Source organism: Terrapene carolina, unplaced genomic scaffold (genome assembly GCF_002925995.2).
Source record: "Terrapene carolina triunguis isolate 2854851 unplaced genomic scaffold, T_m_triunguis-2.0 Scaffold85, whole genome shotgun sequence".
NCBI lineage: Eukaryota > Metazoa > Chordata > Testudines > Emydidae > Terrapene > Terrapene triunguis.
In genome coordinates this window covers 59,730,652-59,738,728 of record NW_020664436.1, presented here as the reverse complement: position 1 = coordinate 59,738,728, position 8,077 = coordinate 59,730,652, and the positions used below count along the sequence as shown (strand labels likewise).

The window sequence follows — 8,077 nt, the reverse complement described above, 5'->3', positions numbered from 1 at the left end:
TTTTTAATGAGTGTCATCAGCATGGAAGCATGTCCTCTGGAATGGTGGCCAAAGCATGAAGGGGAATACAAATGTTTACCATATCTGGCACATAAATACCTTGCAATGCTGGCTACAATTTTTTTGAGTTAATCGCATGAGTTAACTGCAATTAATTGATGGCCCTAACGTAAAGCAGCAAAAAAAGGACATAAACCCTTTTCCCCATCTCCAAGTCATCTTTAAGCCTGAAACCTTTAGTAAATCTTTGTAATCTTTTAGTAAATCTTTGTAGACCTTTTGGTTCTTTTTTTCTATCGGGTTTCCACTGATAGACTGACATTACTGCTGGCCCTAAGTATCATGAAAAACACTTTTTTTCAGGAAACTATGAGTGAGAAAGAACCTTATTGTTCTTTAAAGGGTAAAATCCTGAAATCTATGGCAAAATTCACATTGACTTCAGTAAGGCCAAGAATTCACCCATTGTCTACACTCCAAAAATAAATGGCCCAGATCTTCAGCTGGTGTAAATTGCACATAGCACCACTGACTTCACTGGAGCTGATGTACACCAGCTAAGGATCTGCCTCACCACATTTCAATGTATTTGTGCTACTATCACATTTTTTTTTTTGCCAGTGTGGACATGTTACCACCACATTAAAGACCCCTATATTAGACTAGCGGCTTGATTCTGATGTCCTTTATGTTGATGACACTCAATTGATTTAAGTGGAGCTACTTCTGATTTTCACCAGTGATGGATCAGAATCAGACCCTGGTATCTAGCAGGATTAAAACATAGTTCTTTAGTATATTTGTAACATGCCTTTTTTTTTCAGTCCTCATAAGCAAGAAAAAAGCTGTGATAACACAAATGGGTTACAGCCATATTAAAATAAGGTTATTTTTGTACATTATGGACACAGGCTGAAAGTCCAGAGTGAATATTTTCTAAGTTAATGGTTGGATATTGTCTACCAGGCTGACAAATAGCCCGCTGTTGTCCAAGAACATCACTTATCATGTCCATTTATTCTGCTGGTATTTTGTGTTTACCAAAAAAATAAAAAAGGGGGTGGGTGGGTTGCTCTTTAGATAACCATAGTGTCATTGAGGAGAAGAAAAGGCCAATAAAAAAGAGTTAGTATAGCTTCAGATCAGTTACAATAAACCTCTGCAAGCCTAAACAGGCCTTCAGAGGAAACTAGGATAACACCATAGTATGCTTCAGGTTACTATAGTGACCAAACAAGGTTACTCTGGTGACATTCATTTATCTGTATATAGTAACTCCTCACTTAACGTTGTAGTTATGTTCCTGAAAAATGCAACTTTAAGTGAAACAATGTTAAACGAATCCAATTTTCCTATAAGATCTAATGTAAATGCTGGGGGTTAGGTTCCAAGGACATTTTTTGGGGGCAGACAAAAGGCATTATATACTGTACAGTACTGTACTGTGGTGGGAAGGTGCCCCTGGCTTACCCCTGGGGCTGAGGTGCAGGCTCTGGGAAGGAGTTAGGGTGTGGGAGGGCGCTCAGGGTGGGGTGCGGGGTCTGGGAGGGAGTTAGGGTGTGGGAGGGCACTCAGGGTGAGGGTGTGGGAGGAGGCTCAGGGCTGGGATAGGCAGGAGGTGCAGAGCACTTATCTGGGGCAGCTCCTGTTTGGTGCAGGAAGTGTGCAGGTGGCTCTGCGCAACGCGGCGCCGCCCCCATGGCCGCGATTCTGGGAGCCCCTGGCAGGCAGGGCCACCTGGAACGCAGGGGCTGTAGGGGCTGCAGGGCCCTGGGCTAAGGGGGCCCCGGGGCCCTGGCCTGCATCTCTAAAGCCCCTTTCAGAATGCGGCCCTGCGAGCATGGGCAGGAGGAGCAGGGGCAGCCGTGCAGCCAGCGGCCAGAGAGAAGCCGTATTTTTATGTACATCTATTCTCAACAAAGTCCTTCTACCGTGGAGGAAGTCAACAAGGCAGAACCTGAGCAATCTTATTTGGGAAACAAATAAAGGCTTCAGAATGACAAATGCTTAGCACTGTGTCTGAATAAGTAATGACACCCCAGATTAGGCTGTTTTCAACCTGGAACAGTTCTATTTGGAACTTTGGAGCCAATAGTTGTTTTATGTAATCTATATAATGAGCTGGATTCTATTTAGATTTACACTAGGATAATGAGGAGTAACTCTACTTAAGTCCATAGTTATTCTGGATTTACACCAGTATAAGAAAGAATAGCATTTGTTCCTATATTTTTAATTGGCAAACTTTATTTAAAACATCACATTGAGAAACAGGAAGTTGATAGACCAGTTGCTGTGTCTGGCACAAATCCAAATGGCAAACTGCTAAGTGTGAAAATGTTGTTGAGTCACAGTTTTAGAAGCTACAGTCACAGGTCAAGAAATCTTTCCTTTAGCTGGCATTAATGGAAACCCTGGAGAGTTGCAAGGATGCTTTATATATATATATATATATATATATATATATATATATATATATATATGCATTTGAACTTTAAATGAGATAAGTGAGAATCAACCAATAGTCTCTTCATGTTTCATTCTCCAGAACTAAAATAACCATAATCTTGCTAAAATCAACACAAGAAATGTCATATTTAAAGGGCACATGTGCACAGAAAGAATTTCAGAATAAAGACATGCTTCCAAGCTTTGATTGTTAAGTCTTTGTTCAGATGGGCCAGATCCTGAGCTGGTGTAAATCAGTGTAGCTTCATTGACTGCAATGGAGCTATACCAATTTACACAAAGTGAGGATTGTCCCAGAGTTGGAAAACCCAGTACTTCCTCTCATTTGATTACTTCTAATAATAAAACTGGTCTTGTATTACACAATATCATTTAAAAGCCACATTCATTTATAAGAGTTTCTTCAGATGTTTTTAATGAGTCTCTAGCCTTTCTGCATTCTGCTTTCTAACTACACACGAAAAATAAATGAAGCAGATCACACAAACTATAGCCAAAGGTTGTTACATCTTTGAAATCTTCTGCATTATGCCAATAAAGCAAAACCAATAAAATTTATCTTTTTAATGGCAGGCTCAAGACCATAATAACTAATGATTCAGAATGCTGAAAGCTGCAGGGAAGCTGCATCATTTCATTCTCTTAAAATGTGTCCTTTTTTCGTACCATTTACTGACACAATACTTTTTGGGGGTGGAGGTTGGGAAATAGTACAATAGATTTGGCAATTGTTTTTTATCTAGTAGTCACACCTTAATAAAGTTGTATGTAATGCCCAATGCAAAATGCAGATCCTAACATCTTTATCTTAGCAAGAAAGTTGTCTTTAAAATTAGCACACTTACACACAGTCACATCTCTGAAACAGCCAACTGCACTTCAGCCCTGTTGCAATATAAATGAGTCTAACTAAGCTGTATCTCAGATTATCATATATGGGAAAGGGCTGGGGAAAAAGTGTTCAGCTAAGGCACAATATAGAGAGGTGGAAATGACTTGGGGTTTGAATCAGCAAAAATAACATCTGAATTCCTAAGGTGAAATTCTAACCCTATTGATGTCAATGGGAATTTTACCAGCACCAATGAGAAGGGTGGGTATGACATACCTACCTATAACTGCCCAATTCAAGTTTTGCCTCAGGACTGAAAGGATCATCATACAGTGGGGTAATGCACACCAGGGATGTGATTTCTAAAGCGCACTCCCATGGTGCATATTAATTGGTCCATGTAGACCCTGCAGGTGCACACTAAACGTTCCCAAGTGCAATAAGGAATATTTGGTGCACATCAGCAGGGGTCTACAAGGACCTATTAATGTGCAACACAGCATGCCTTAGAAATCACATCCCCAGTGCTCATTACTCCATCATATAGACAAACCCTGTATATGCACACGAGTAAGAATTAAGAACTGCTCTTGTGTTTATTGAGGAAAACACAGGACACAAAGGAAGTCAACACTTTTTATTGCTCTGTTTTAAATGGAGCCACCAAAATGTAGCAAGAAAATTAGAGGAAAATATGTTTGCACTTGGTTTCTATGATCTTCTGAAAATTTTCAAGAACAGGTAGTGACTTTCAGGGAAAATCCACCCAAACCACATCTCCTTCCTCCCTCACGCACAGTAACTAATGAAGGGTGAAAGCAGAAGTGCAGAAATACCAAAAGAAGGGCTGTATTCAACTCCAATTTCCAGCTGAGCTGGAAAAACAGCATCAGCCACTACTCTTGGGTTCTTATAAAATATTAAATCAATATTTAAATCAATGAAGGTTCAGCAATCACTACAAGTGTTTACCTAAATCAGAACTGAATACCAAAAGCTGATTGTCTTTCCTGAACCATTTGAGCAGATCTGAGTCCTGTAATAAAACACTGAAACCCCTCTGAACGTTCCCCTAAAGAATGCAGATATGGGCCCTTTGGTACATGTTTCTGAGCGGGAAAAATCTTTTTTCCAGCATGTGTCCTTCAATGCTCAGCTCACTTTGTGTGGGATCCAATTTATATCAAAGCAGAAGTATCAATTTACAGAAAGATTAGCTGGTGATGCATGTATCTCTGAGGATATCGCTCCTCCCTCCTCCCACTCTATATTTAATAAGTGCAATGGGGAAAAATCCATTTGTGTGGAGTTGTGCATAAGAAATAAGACAGATGAATTTCATTGCCTGGTGTCAGGTTGTAATAAGATTATGCAGGCAGAGCTAAAAAAAGAAAATGTTCACAGCTTATAGAGAAGTTGGAATAGGTCATAGTCACAGCAGATGGACAGAGAACTTTGATAATTCAGGAGTTACTGAGCTAGCATGCATTAATGCAGGTACCTGTAACTGGTTAAACTTCATGACAGTCATAAAATCCTAATTGTGGTTTTCAAGGGTTCTGAATTTAACATAAAGTCTTATTGGTAACTCTATACCACAGATACCACAAAAAGTCTGATTAAGTCTACTCTATATAGATTCCTATACTGGCTTCGTCACCACAGTATCTGAGTGCTTTTCAGTAGTGCATTAAATTACATGACTAACATCTGTCATGTATGGTTCATTCTTTCTCTCATCCTCTTTCTAAGGGGAGAATTGTGTGTGTTAGGTAGAGTTTTTGTTTTGGTATTTCTTCTGTGCATGCGTGTGTGTCTGTGTATATACCCTGCTGTGCATTTATATTAGAAAGTAAAGACAGAGACGTGCACCTTGTACTTGGGGCAGGAAGCTGTGAAGTCTGTGATGGTCATTACTTCTTTGGGTGGCAGGATTTCATTCCACAGTCTTGGACCAGCCCCCAAGAATGCTATCTCCTGCACATGCTAAAAAGTTTCATTGTGCCTGAAAGGCAGTGTTGTTGACCAGGGTCTTCATCCCATGTTTTAGTTGATCTTGTAGAAATGCTGGGCCCAGGACACTGAGTACCTTGAAGATAGGGACCAAGACCTTGAACTTGACTTGATATTCTATGGGAATCCAGTGTAGAGAACAGAGACAAGCTTGGTTTGGTCCTGGTAGCCAGTGTTGCTGAAAAGATGTGCTGCAACATTCTGTACATAGTGGAGTTTTCCTAAGGGTTGATGACTCCATGCACAGATATAATGCATTCCTGTAGTCCAGCTGAGAGGTGATGAAGATGTGCATAACGGAGGCCAAGTCATAGTCCACCAGGGTGGGATGGAGTCTGCTAGCCACCTGGTGATGGTAGAAAGTGTTATTCATGGATACTGCTATGTGAGAGTACAGGGTCAGTGAGGAATCCAGGAGCATTCCTAAACTACAGAATCAATTGACCAATTGTAGGTGTGTACCATAAGCCAAAGGAGACTGCAGAGCGTGCAGCCATGGCGCAAAGTAGCTCAAACCACCAACAGAATCTCTGTCTTGTTCAGATGCAGCTTCAACCAGCTATTTTTCATACATGAGCTGTTCCCATCCAAGCAATGAATCATCTTGGTAGTGATGGGCTTGCATGGTGAAAGATAGGCAGAACCGTGTGTTGTCTGCATATTGCTGGCACTTAAGTCCATGTGGTCTGATCAGTCTAACTAGCAGCTGAATGTAGTTGCTGAATAGGAATGGAGAGAGAATTGATCCTTCTGGGACTCTATAGGCGATGGGTCTTGCAGTAGAGATGCAATTTCCCATTGCTACTCTCTTTGGTTAGACCTTTAGGGACAGGAGTCTTGTATGGCAAAAACTTTAGGTCTGACTTCAGCAAAGCACTTGATCACATAACCATAAACATGTGCTTAAATCCCATTAGATCAGTAAAGTTTAGAGATGGACTTAACAACATGCTTAAATGCTTTGCTGAAATGAATCCTGAATGTTGTATCTTCTGAGAAAATCTTGTAAGCCCCCCAAACTATGTTCTACAAATCACTGGTAGTTCATAGACTGAAACTCTTTGACCCTCAAGACTTAGTTGATTGGGATGTTGGAAGGTAAATCATCCAGGAAAAGCACCTTTGTCTGATTAAGTGATTGAATGAAAACATTGAAGAACCAGTCTGTAGGCAATCTAAGTAAAAACACTTGCTGGGACCTTCTTTGCTTGCTCCTTGGACCATGTATGGGAGAACACCTCTGGTCTTGTATGCCAGAGCAAACACTGATGTAACCCAGAATATAGCAAACAGCACATGAATATCCAATAGAAAATCATGAGTACAAAATTTAAGAAATTTTAAGAAATTAAGAAAAGAAACCAGAGAGATCAATATATTTGGCTGCCAAGTATCATTACCTTGTATGACAGAGACAGGATTAATCTAATTTTCAATGAGATGGGAGAAGATCCAATTGCTTTTTTGCTCTGTTCTTTTTTTTGTCCCCTTTAAACATAAAAATGAAAAAAAAAAAAAAAAGGCAAAATAAAAGTTCTATGCCTGATTGTGTTCCAGCTAAAAATAGCATAAAGAGCCTGGCTTTTTATAAATGACTTGAATCAAGTTCAACTAGTGCCTTTTCTTTCTCCCCTTTCATCTTTCAAATGGCCCTATTTGTACTGCTCGGCTCTGCACCCTGCTTAGTATTCTCAGTCCCCATTTAGAATACTTACTCCGGTATTTTGATACTAGGTTACTTTTTTCCAAAGGATCATTTACCAAAAGGGAAAAGGCTCATTGAAAGTCATCTGCATTAATTAGAACTAATTTGCATTAAAATAATTTCATACTACATTAATTTGAACATGTGTAGATTGTGTGGAGGTAGTCCTCCACAAGCCAGTGGGATGACTGCTTGTCTGAGTTGATGGCCATACTGTTTAAATTTAGGGTTTGCTAGGGCTGGCTTTTGTTTGGACAATAATTTCTCTCTCTCCCTTAAGAAGCATAGGGAGCCTTTAAAATAATTCCCTAAACATTTGTTACTAAGGATTTTAACTGAAGACTGGCTATTTCATCAACGTATTCTATAATGGAAGCTCTATGATAGGAAGGCTAGGACAGGATCTGTAATGGCCTGGAATGTGGGCAGCAGAGAGTAATCAAAATGATTCATACCTTCTTAAAATGATGGTATGGTGAAAGGATAATTAAATTAAACCAAATTAATCCTAGGTGTAACTCCACTGCTTTGGATTTATAACAGGTGAATTTGGCCCATTAGGTCTGTTGCCCTTGGAAAAGAGGAGACTGTGATAATATGATAAAAATTAAGGAGGCTTAGGAAGAAGAGATTTAGGAAATAAAGGATGTCATCTACAAGTGGAAAGAGAAGAGCAAATAGGGCATTGCAGTTACCCTTTATTACACAATGGGTAAAATCTAAATAGAATAAGTTATGTGGAGGAGGCCTTTAGTAGGTACCATGTCTAGCAGTGCGACACCTGCAATAACAACACTGGAATGGGACAAAAGTGGAGGATTGAGGAGGCTGAAAATTTAGATGGAGAAAAGGGGTAAAAAAAAAAGTCCATCGGACAAAAGGAAAGTTCTGAAGTGGAGTGATTTAAGGAAAAGAAGAACAGAAACCTTGGGAGACATGGCAATTAAATTCATTGTTGCCAAAATACTGATATTTGATATAGATGTCAGGAGATATGGCTGTGTAAGAGAAGGAGGCTCGAGAGTTCAGGTTTTACGTGGGGGATAAGCAAAGGCAGC

The 8,077-nt window shown here is 39.9% G+C and overlaps 1 protein-coding gene across 1 annotated transcript in view; it reads left to right on the top strand.

Annotated features, from left to right (window-relative positions):
• The first annotated feature begins 4,726 nt into the window (after window positions 1-4,726).
• PKIB (cAMP-dependent protein kinase inhibitor beta) overlaps window positions 4,727-8,077 on the top strand; it is a 30,045-nt gene continuing 26,694 nt past the window's right edge. The window contains exon 1 of the mRNA XM_024192607.2: window positions 4,727-4,798. The gene's annotated coding sequence lies outside the window, so the exon portion shown is untranslated. The remainder of the gene's footprint in view (window positions 4,799-8,077) is intronic.